The sequence below is a fragment of the Procambarus clarkii genome, unplaced genomic scaffold (assembly GCF_040958095.1).
Source record: "Procambarus clarkii isolate CNS0578487 unplaced genomic scaffold, FALCON_Pclarkii_2.0 HiC_scaffold_145, whole genome shotgun sequence".
In the NCBI taxonomy this organism is placed as follows: Eukaryota; Metazoa; Arthropoda; class Malacostraca; order Decapoda; family Cambaridae; genus Procambarus; species Procambarus clarkii.
In genome coordinates this window covers 416,350-424,256 of record NW_027189178.1, presented here as the reverse complement: position 1 = coordinate 424,256, position 7,907 = coordinate 416,350, and positions in this window count along the sequence as shown.

Below are 7,907 nucleotides of genomic sequence, written 5' to 3'. Positions count from 1 at the left end.
TACCCTCCTCCTCTGCATCACTACCCTCCTGCTCCTCTGCACCACTACCCTCATCCACCGATGCACCACTACCCTCCTCCCCAGCACCACTACCCTCCTCCTCCTCCTCCTCTGCACCACTTCCCTCATCCTCCTCTGCACCACTACCCTCCTCCTCCCCGCACCCTAGCGCCCTCCTCCTCTGCACTACTACCCACCTCCTGCTCTGCACCACTATCCTCTCCTCCTTCTCTGCACCACTACCCTCATCCTCCTCTGCACCACTAGCCTCCTCCTCCTACCGCACCACTACCCTCCTCCACCTCCGCACCACTACCCTCCTCCTCCTCCTCTGCACCACTAACCCTCATCCTGCTCTGCACCACTACCCTCCTCCTCTTCTTCTGCACCAATACCCTCATCCTCCTCTGCACCACTACCCTCCTCCTCCTCTGCACCACTACCCCTCCTCCTCTGCACTACTACCCTCCTCCTCCGCACCACTACCCTCCTCCTCCTCTGCACCACTACCCTCCTCCTCCTCCGCACCACTACCCTCCTCCTCCTTTGCACCATTACCCTCTTATTCTTCTGCACCACTACCCTCCTTTTCTGCACCAACTACCCTCCTCCTCTGCACCACTACCCTCCTCCCCCTCTGCACCACTACCATCCTCTTCCCTCCTCTGCACCACTACCCTCCTCCTCCTCTGCACCACTACCCTCCTCCTCCTCTGCACCACTACCCTCCTCCTCTGCACCACTACCCTCCTCCTCCTCTGCACCACTACCCTCCTCCTCTGCACCACTACCCTCCTCCTCCTCTGCACCACTGCCCTCTTCCTCCTCTGCACCACTACCCTCCTCCTCCTCTGAACTACTACCCTCCTCCTCTGCACCACTACCCTCCTCCACTGCATCACTACCCTCCTTCTCCTTTGCACCACTACCCTCATCCTCCGATGCACCACTACCCTCCTCCTCTGCACCACTACCCTCCTCCTCTGCATCACTACCCTCCTCCTCCTCTGCACCACTACCCTCATCCTCCGATGCACCACTACCCTCCTCCCCTGCACCACTACCCTCCTCCTCCTCCTCTGCACCACTTTCCTCATCCTCCTCTGCACCACTACCCTCTTCCTCATCTGCACCACTATCTCTCCTCCTCCTCCGCACCACTAGCCCCTCCTCCTTTGTACCACTACCCTCTTCCTCCTCCTCCTCCTCCGCACCACTAGCCCCTCCTCCTTTGCACCACTACCTACTTCCTCCTCCTCCTCCCGCACCACTACCCTCCTTCTCCTTTGCACCACTACCCTCCTCGTCTTCACCACTACCCTCCTCCTGCTCTGCACCACTACCCCTCATCCTCCTCTGCACCACTACCCTCCTCCTGCTCTGCAACCACTACCCTCATACTCCTCTGCACCACTACCCTCCTCCTCCTCTGCACCACTAACCCTCATCCTCCTCTGCACCACTACCCTCCTCCTCTGCACCACTACCCTCCTCCTCCTCTGAACCACTACCCTCCTCCTCTGCACCACTACCCTCCTCCTCCTCTGCACCACTACCCTCCTCCTCCTCTGCACCACTACCCTCCTCTTCCTCTGCACCAATACCCTCCTACTCCTCTGCACCACACCCCTCCTCCTCTGCACCAGTACCCTCCTCCTCCTCCTTTGCGCCACTACCCTCACCCTCTGCACCACTACCCTCCTCCTCCTCTGCACCACTACCCTCCTCTTCCTCTGCACCACTAACCTCCTCCTCCTCTGCATCACAACCCTCCTCCTCTGCATCACTACCCTCCTCCTCCGGCGCACAACTTCTCTCCTCCTCCTCTGCACCACTACCCTCCTCCTCCTCCTCCGCACCACTACCCTCCTCCTCCTCCTCCGCACCACTACCCTCCTCCTCCTCTGCACCACTACCCTCCTCCTCTGCACCACTACCCTCCTCTTCCTCTGCACCACTACCCTCTTCTGCACCACTACCCTCCTCCTCCTCTGCACCACAACCCTCCTCTGCACCACTACCCTCCTCCTCCTCTGCACATCTACCCCCCCTCCTCGTCTGCACCACTACCTTCCTCTTCCTCTGCACCAGAACCCTTCTCCTCTGCACCACTACCCTCCTCCTCCTCTGCACCACTACCCTCCTCCTCCTCTGCACCACTGCCCTCCTCTTCCTCTGCATCACTATCCTCCTCCTCCTCTGCACCACTACCCTCCTCCTACTCTGCACCACTACACTCCTCCTACTCTGCACCACTACCCTCCTCCTTCTCTTCACCACTACCCTCCCCCTATTGTGCACCACTACCCTCCTCCTCCTCTGCACCACTACCCTCCTCCTCCTCTGCACCAATGCCCTCCTTCCCCTCTGCGCCACTACCCTCCTCCTCCTCCTCCTCCTCTGCACCACTACTCTCCTCCTCCTCTGCACCACTACCCTCATCCTCCTTTGCACCGCTACCCTCCTCCTCTGCACCACTTCCCTCATCCTCCTCTGCACCACTACCCTCCTCCTCCTTTGCACCACTACCCTCCTCTTCTGCACCACTACCCTCCTCCACCTCTGCACCACTACCCTCCTCTTAGTCTGCACCTCTACCCTGCTCCTCCTCTGCACGACTACCCTCCTCTTCCTCTGCACCACTACCCTCCTTCTCTGCACCACTACCCTCCTCCTCTGCATCACTACCCTCCTCCTCCTCTGCACCACTACCCTCATCCTCCGATGCACCACTACCCTTCTCCCCTGCACCACTACCCTCCTCCTCCTCTGCACCACTTCCCTCATCCTCCTCTGCACCACTATCCTCAACCTCCTCTACACCACTTCCCTCTTCCTCTGCTCCGCTACCTTGCTCCTCGAACCTCTGCAGCACTACTTTCCCACTACTCTGCACCACTACCCTCCTCCTCTTCCCCAAAACTACCCTCCTCCTTCTCTGCACTACTACCCTCCTCCTTCTCTGCACTACTACCCTCCTCCTCCTCCTTTTCTGCACCACTACCCTCCTCCTCCTCCTCCGCACCACTACCCTCCTCCGCCTCTGCATTACTACCCTCCTCCTCCTCCTCTGCACCACTACCCTCCTCCTCTGCACCACTACCCTCCTCTTCCTCTGCACCACTACCCTCCTCTGCACCACTACCCTCCTCCTCCTCTGCACCACAACCCTACTCTGCACCACTACCCTCCTCCTCCTCTGCACCACTACCCCCCCTCCTCGTCTGCACCACTACCTTCCTCTTCCTCTGCACCAGAACCCTTCTCCTCTGCACCACTACCCTCCTCCTCCTCTGCACCACTACCCTCCTCCTCCTCTGCACCACTACCCTCCTCTTCCTCTGCATCACTACCCTCCTCCTCCTCTGCACCACTACCCTCCCCCTACTCTGCACCACTACACTCCTCCTACTCTGCACCACTACCCTCCTCCTTCTCTTCACCACTACCCTCCCCCTATTGTGCACCACTACCCTCCTCCTCCTCTGCACCACTACCCTCCTCCTCCTCTGCACCAATGCCCTCCTTCCCCTCTGCGCCACTACCCTCCTCCTTCTCCTCCTCCTCTGCACCACTACTCTCCTCCTCCTCTGCACCACTACCCTCATCCTCCTTTGCACCGCTACCCTCCTCCTCTACACCACTACCCTCATCCTCCTCTGCACCACTACCCTCCTCCTCTGCACCACTACCCTCATCCTCCTCTGCACCACTACCCTCCTCCTCCTCTGCACCACTACCCTCCTCCTCTGCATCACTACCCTCGTCCTCCTCTGCACCACTACCCTCATCCTCCGATGCACCACTACCCTTCTCCCCTGCACCACTACCCTCCTCCTCCTCTGCACCACTTCCCTCATCCTCCTTTGCACCACTACCCTCCTCCCCCTCCGCACCACTAGCGCCCTCCTCCTATGCACCACTACCCACCTCCTGCTCTGACCACTACCCTCCTCCTCCTCCTGTGCACCACTTGCCTCCTCCTCCTCTGCACCACTACCCTCATCTTCCTCCGCACCACTACCCTCCTCCTCCTCCGCACCACTACCCTCCTCCTCCTCTGCATTACTACCCTCCTCCTCCTCCTCTGCACCACTACCCTCCTCCTCTGCACCACTACCCTCCTCTTCCTCTGCACAACTACCCTCCTCTGCACCACTACCCTCCTCCTCCTCTGCACCACAACCCTCCTCTGCACCACTACCCTCCTCCTCCTCTGCTTCACTACCCCCCCTCCTCGTCTGCACCACTACCTTCCTCTTCCTCTGCACCAGAACCCTTCTCCTCTGCACCACTACCCTCCTCCTCCTCTGCACCACTCCCCTCCTCCTCCTCTGCGATACTACCCTCCTCTTCCTCTGCATCACTACCCTCCTCCTCCTCTGCACCACTACCCTCCTCCTACTCTGCACCACTACACTCCTCCTCCTCTGCGCCACTACTTTCCCCCTCCTCCTCTGCACCACTACTTTCCTCCTTCTCTGCACCACTACCCTCCTCCTTCTCTTCACCACTACCCTCCGCTATTGTGCACCACTACCCTCCTCCTCCTCTGCACCACTACCCTCCTCCTCCTCTGCACCAATGCCCTCCTTCCCCTCTGCGCCACTACCCTCCTCCTCCTCCTCCTCCTCTGCACCACTACTCTCCTCCTCCTCTGCACCACTACCCTCATCCTCCTTTGCACCGCTACCCTCCTCCTCTGCACCACTACCCTCATACTCCTCTGCACCACTACCCTCCTCCTCTGCACCACTACCCTCATCCTCCTCTGCACCACTACACTCTTCCTCTGCACAACTATCCTCCTCCTCCTCTGCACCACTACCCTCCTCCTCCTCTGCACCACTACCCTCCTCTTCTGCACCACTACCCTCATCCACCTCTGCACCACTACCCTCCTCTTAGTCTGCACCTCTACCCTGCTCCTCCTCTGCACGACTACCCTCCTCTTCCTCTGCACCACTACCCTCCTTCTCTGCACCACTACCATCCTCCACTGCATCACTACCCTCCTCCTCCGATGCACCACTACCCTCATCCTCCTCTGCACCACTACCCTCCTCCTCTGCACCACTACCCTTCTCCCCTGCACCACTACCCTCCTCCCCCTCTGCACCACTTCCCTCATCCTCCTTTGCACCACTACCCTCCTCCTCTGCACCACTACCCACCTCCTGCTCTGTACCACTACCCTCCTCCTCTGCATCACTACCCTCCTCCTCCTCTGCACCACTATCCTCCTCCTCCTCCGCACCACTACCCTCATCCTCCTCTGCACCACTACCCTCCTCCTCTGCACCACTACCCACCTCCTGCTCTGCACCACTACCCTCCTCCTCTGCATCACTACCCTCCTCCTCCTCTGCACCACTATCCTCCTCCTCCTCCGCACCACTAGCCCCTCCTCCTTTGCACCACTACCCTCTTCCTCCTCTGACCCACGACCCTCCTCCTCTTCACCACTACCCTCCTCTTGCTCTGCACCACTACCCCTCATCCTCCTCTGCACCCCTACCCTCCTCCTGCTCTGCACCACTACCCTCATACTCCTCTGCACCACTACCCTCCTCCTCCTCTGCACCACTACCCTCCTCCTCCTCTGCATCACTACCCTCCTCCTCTGCACCACTACCTCCTCCTCCTCTGCACCACTACCCTCCTCCTCCTCTGCATCACTACCCTCCTCCTCTGCACCACTACCTCCTCCTCCTCTGCACCACTACCCTCCTCTTTTGCACCACTACCCTCCTCCTCTGCACCACTACCCTACTCCTCCTCTGCACCACTACCCTCCTCCTCCTCCTTTGCGCCACTACCCTCACCCTCTGCATCACTACCCTCCTCCTCCTCTGCACCACTACCCTCCTCCTCTTCTGCACCACTAACCTCCTCCTCCTCTGCACCATAACCCTCCTCCTCTGCATCACTACCCTCCTCCTCCGGCGCACAACTTCTCTCCTCCTCCTCTGCACCTCTACCCTCCTCCTCCTCTGCACCACTACCCTCCTCCTACTCTGCACTACTTCCCTCCCCCTCCGCTGCACCACTGCCCTCCTCCTCCTCTGCACCACTACCCTCCTCCTCCTCTGCACCACTACCCTCCTCCTACTCTGCACCACTTCCCTCCCCCTCCTCTGCACCACTACCCTCCTCCTCCTCTGCACCACTACCCTCAACCTCCTCTACACCACTTCCCTCTTCCTCTGCTCCACTACCTTGCTCCTCGAACCTCTGCACCACTACTTTCCCACAACTCTGCACCACTACCCTCCTCCTCCTCCCCAAAACTACCCTCCTCCTCCTCTGCACTACTACCCTCCTCCTCCTCCTTTTCTGCACCACTACCCTCCTCCTCCTCCTCTGCACCACTACCCTCCTCCTCCTCCTCTGCACCACTACCCTCCTCCTCTGCACCACTACCCTCCTCTTCCTCTGCACCACTACCCTCCTCTGCACCACTACCCTCCTCCTCCTCTGCACCACTACCCTCCACCTCCTCTGCACCACTACCCTCCTCTTCCTCTGCATCACTACCCTCCTCCTCCTCTGCACCACTACCCTCCTCCTACTCTGCACCACTACACTCCTCCTCCTCTGCGCCACTACTTTCCCACTCCACCTCTGCACCACTACTTTCCTCCTACTCTGCACCACTACCCTCCTCCTCCTCTTCACAACTACCCTCCCCCTACTCTGCACCACTACCCTCCTCCTCTGCACCACTACTCTCCTCCTCTGCATCACTACCCTCCTCCTTCTCTTCACGACTACCCTCCCCCTATTGTGCACCACTACCCTCCTCCTCCTCTGCACCACTACCCTCCTCCTCCTCTGCACCAATGCCCTCCTCCCCCTCTGCGCCACTACCCTCCTCCTCCTCCTCCTCCTCTGCACCACTACTCTCCTCCTCCTCTGCACCACTACCCTCCTCTTCCTCTGCATCACTACCCTCCTCCTCCTCTGCACCACTACCCTCCTCCTACTCTGCACCACTACACTCCTCCTCTCCGCCACTACTTTCCCCCTCCTCCTCAGCACCACTACTTTCCTCCTACTCTGCACCACTACCCTCCTCCTCCTCTTCACAACTACCCTCCCCCTACTCTGCACCACTACCCTCCTCCTCTGCACCACTACTCTCCTCTGCATCACTACCCTCCTCCTTCTCTTCACCACTACCCTCCCCCTATTGTGCACCACTACCCTCCTCCTCCTCTGCACCACTACCCTCCTCCTCCTCTGCACCAATGCCCTCCTCCCCCTCTGCGCCACTACCCTCCTCCTCCTCCTCCTCCTCTGCACCAATGCCCTCCTTCCCCTCTGCACCACTACCCTCCTCCTCCTCCTCCTCCTCTGCACCACTACTCTCCTCCTCCTCTGCACCACTTCCCGCATCCTCCTCTGCACCGCTACCCTCCTCCTCTGCACCACTACCCTCATCCTCCTCTGCACCACTACCCTCCCCCTATTGTGCACCACTACCCTCCTCCTCTGCACCACTACCCTCCTCATCCTCTGCACCACTACCATCCTTCTCTGCACCACTACCCTCCTCCTCTGCACCACTACCCTCCTCCCCCTCTGCACCACTACCATCCTCTTCCTCCTCTGCACCACTAACCTCCTCCTCCTCTGCACCACTACCCTCCTCCTCCTCTGCACCACTACCCTCCTCCTCTGCACCACTACCCTCCTCCTCTGCACCACTACCCTACTCCTCCTCTGCACCACTGCCCTCTTCCTCCTCTGCACCACTACCCTCCTCCTCCTCTGAACCACTACCCTCCTCCTCTGCACCACTACCCTCCTCCACTGCATCACTACCCTCCTTCTCCTTTGCACCACTACCCTCATCCTCCGATGCACCACTACCCTCCTCCTCTGCACCACTACCCTCCTCCTCT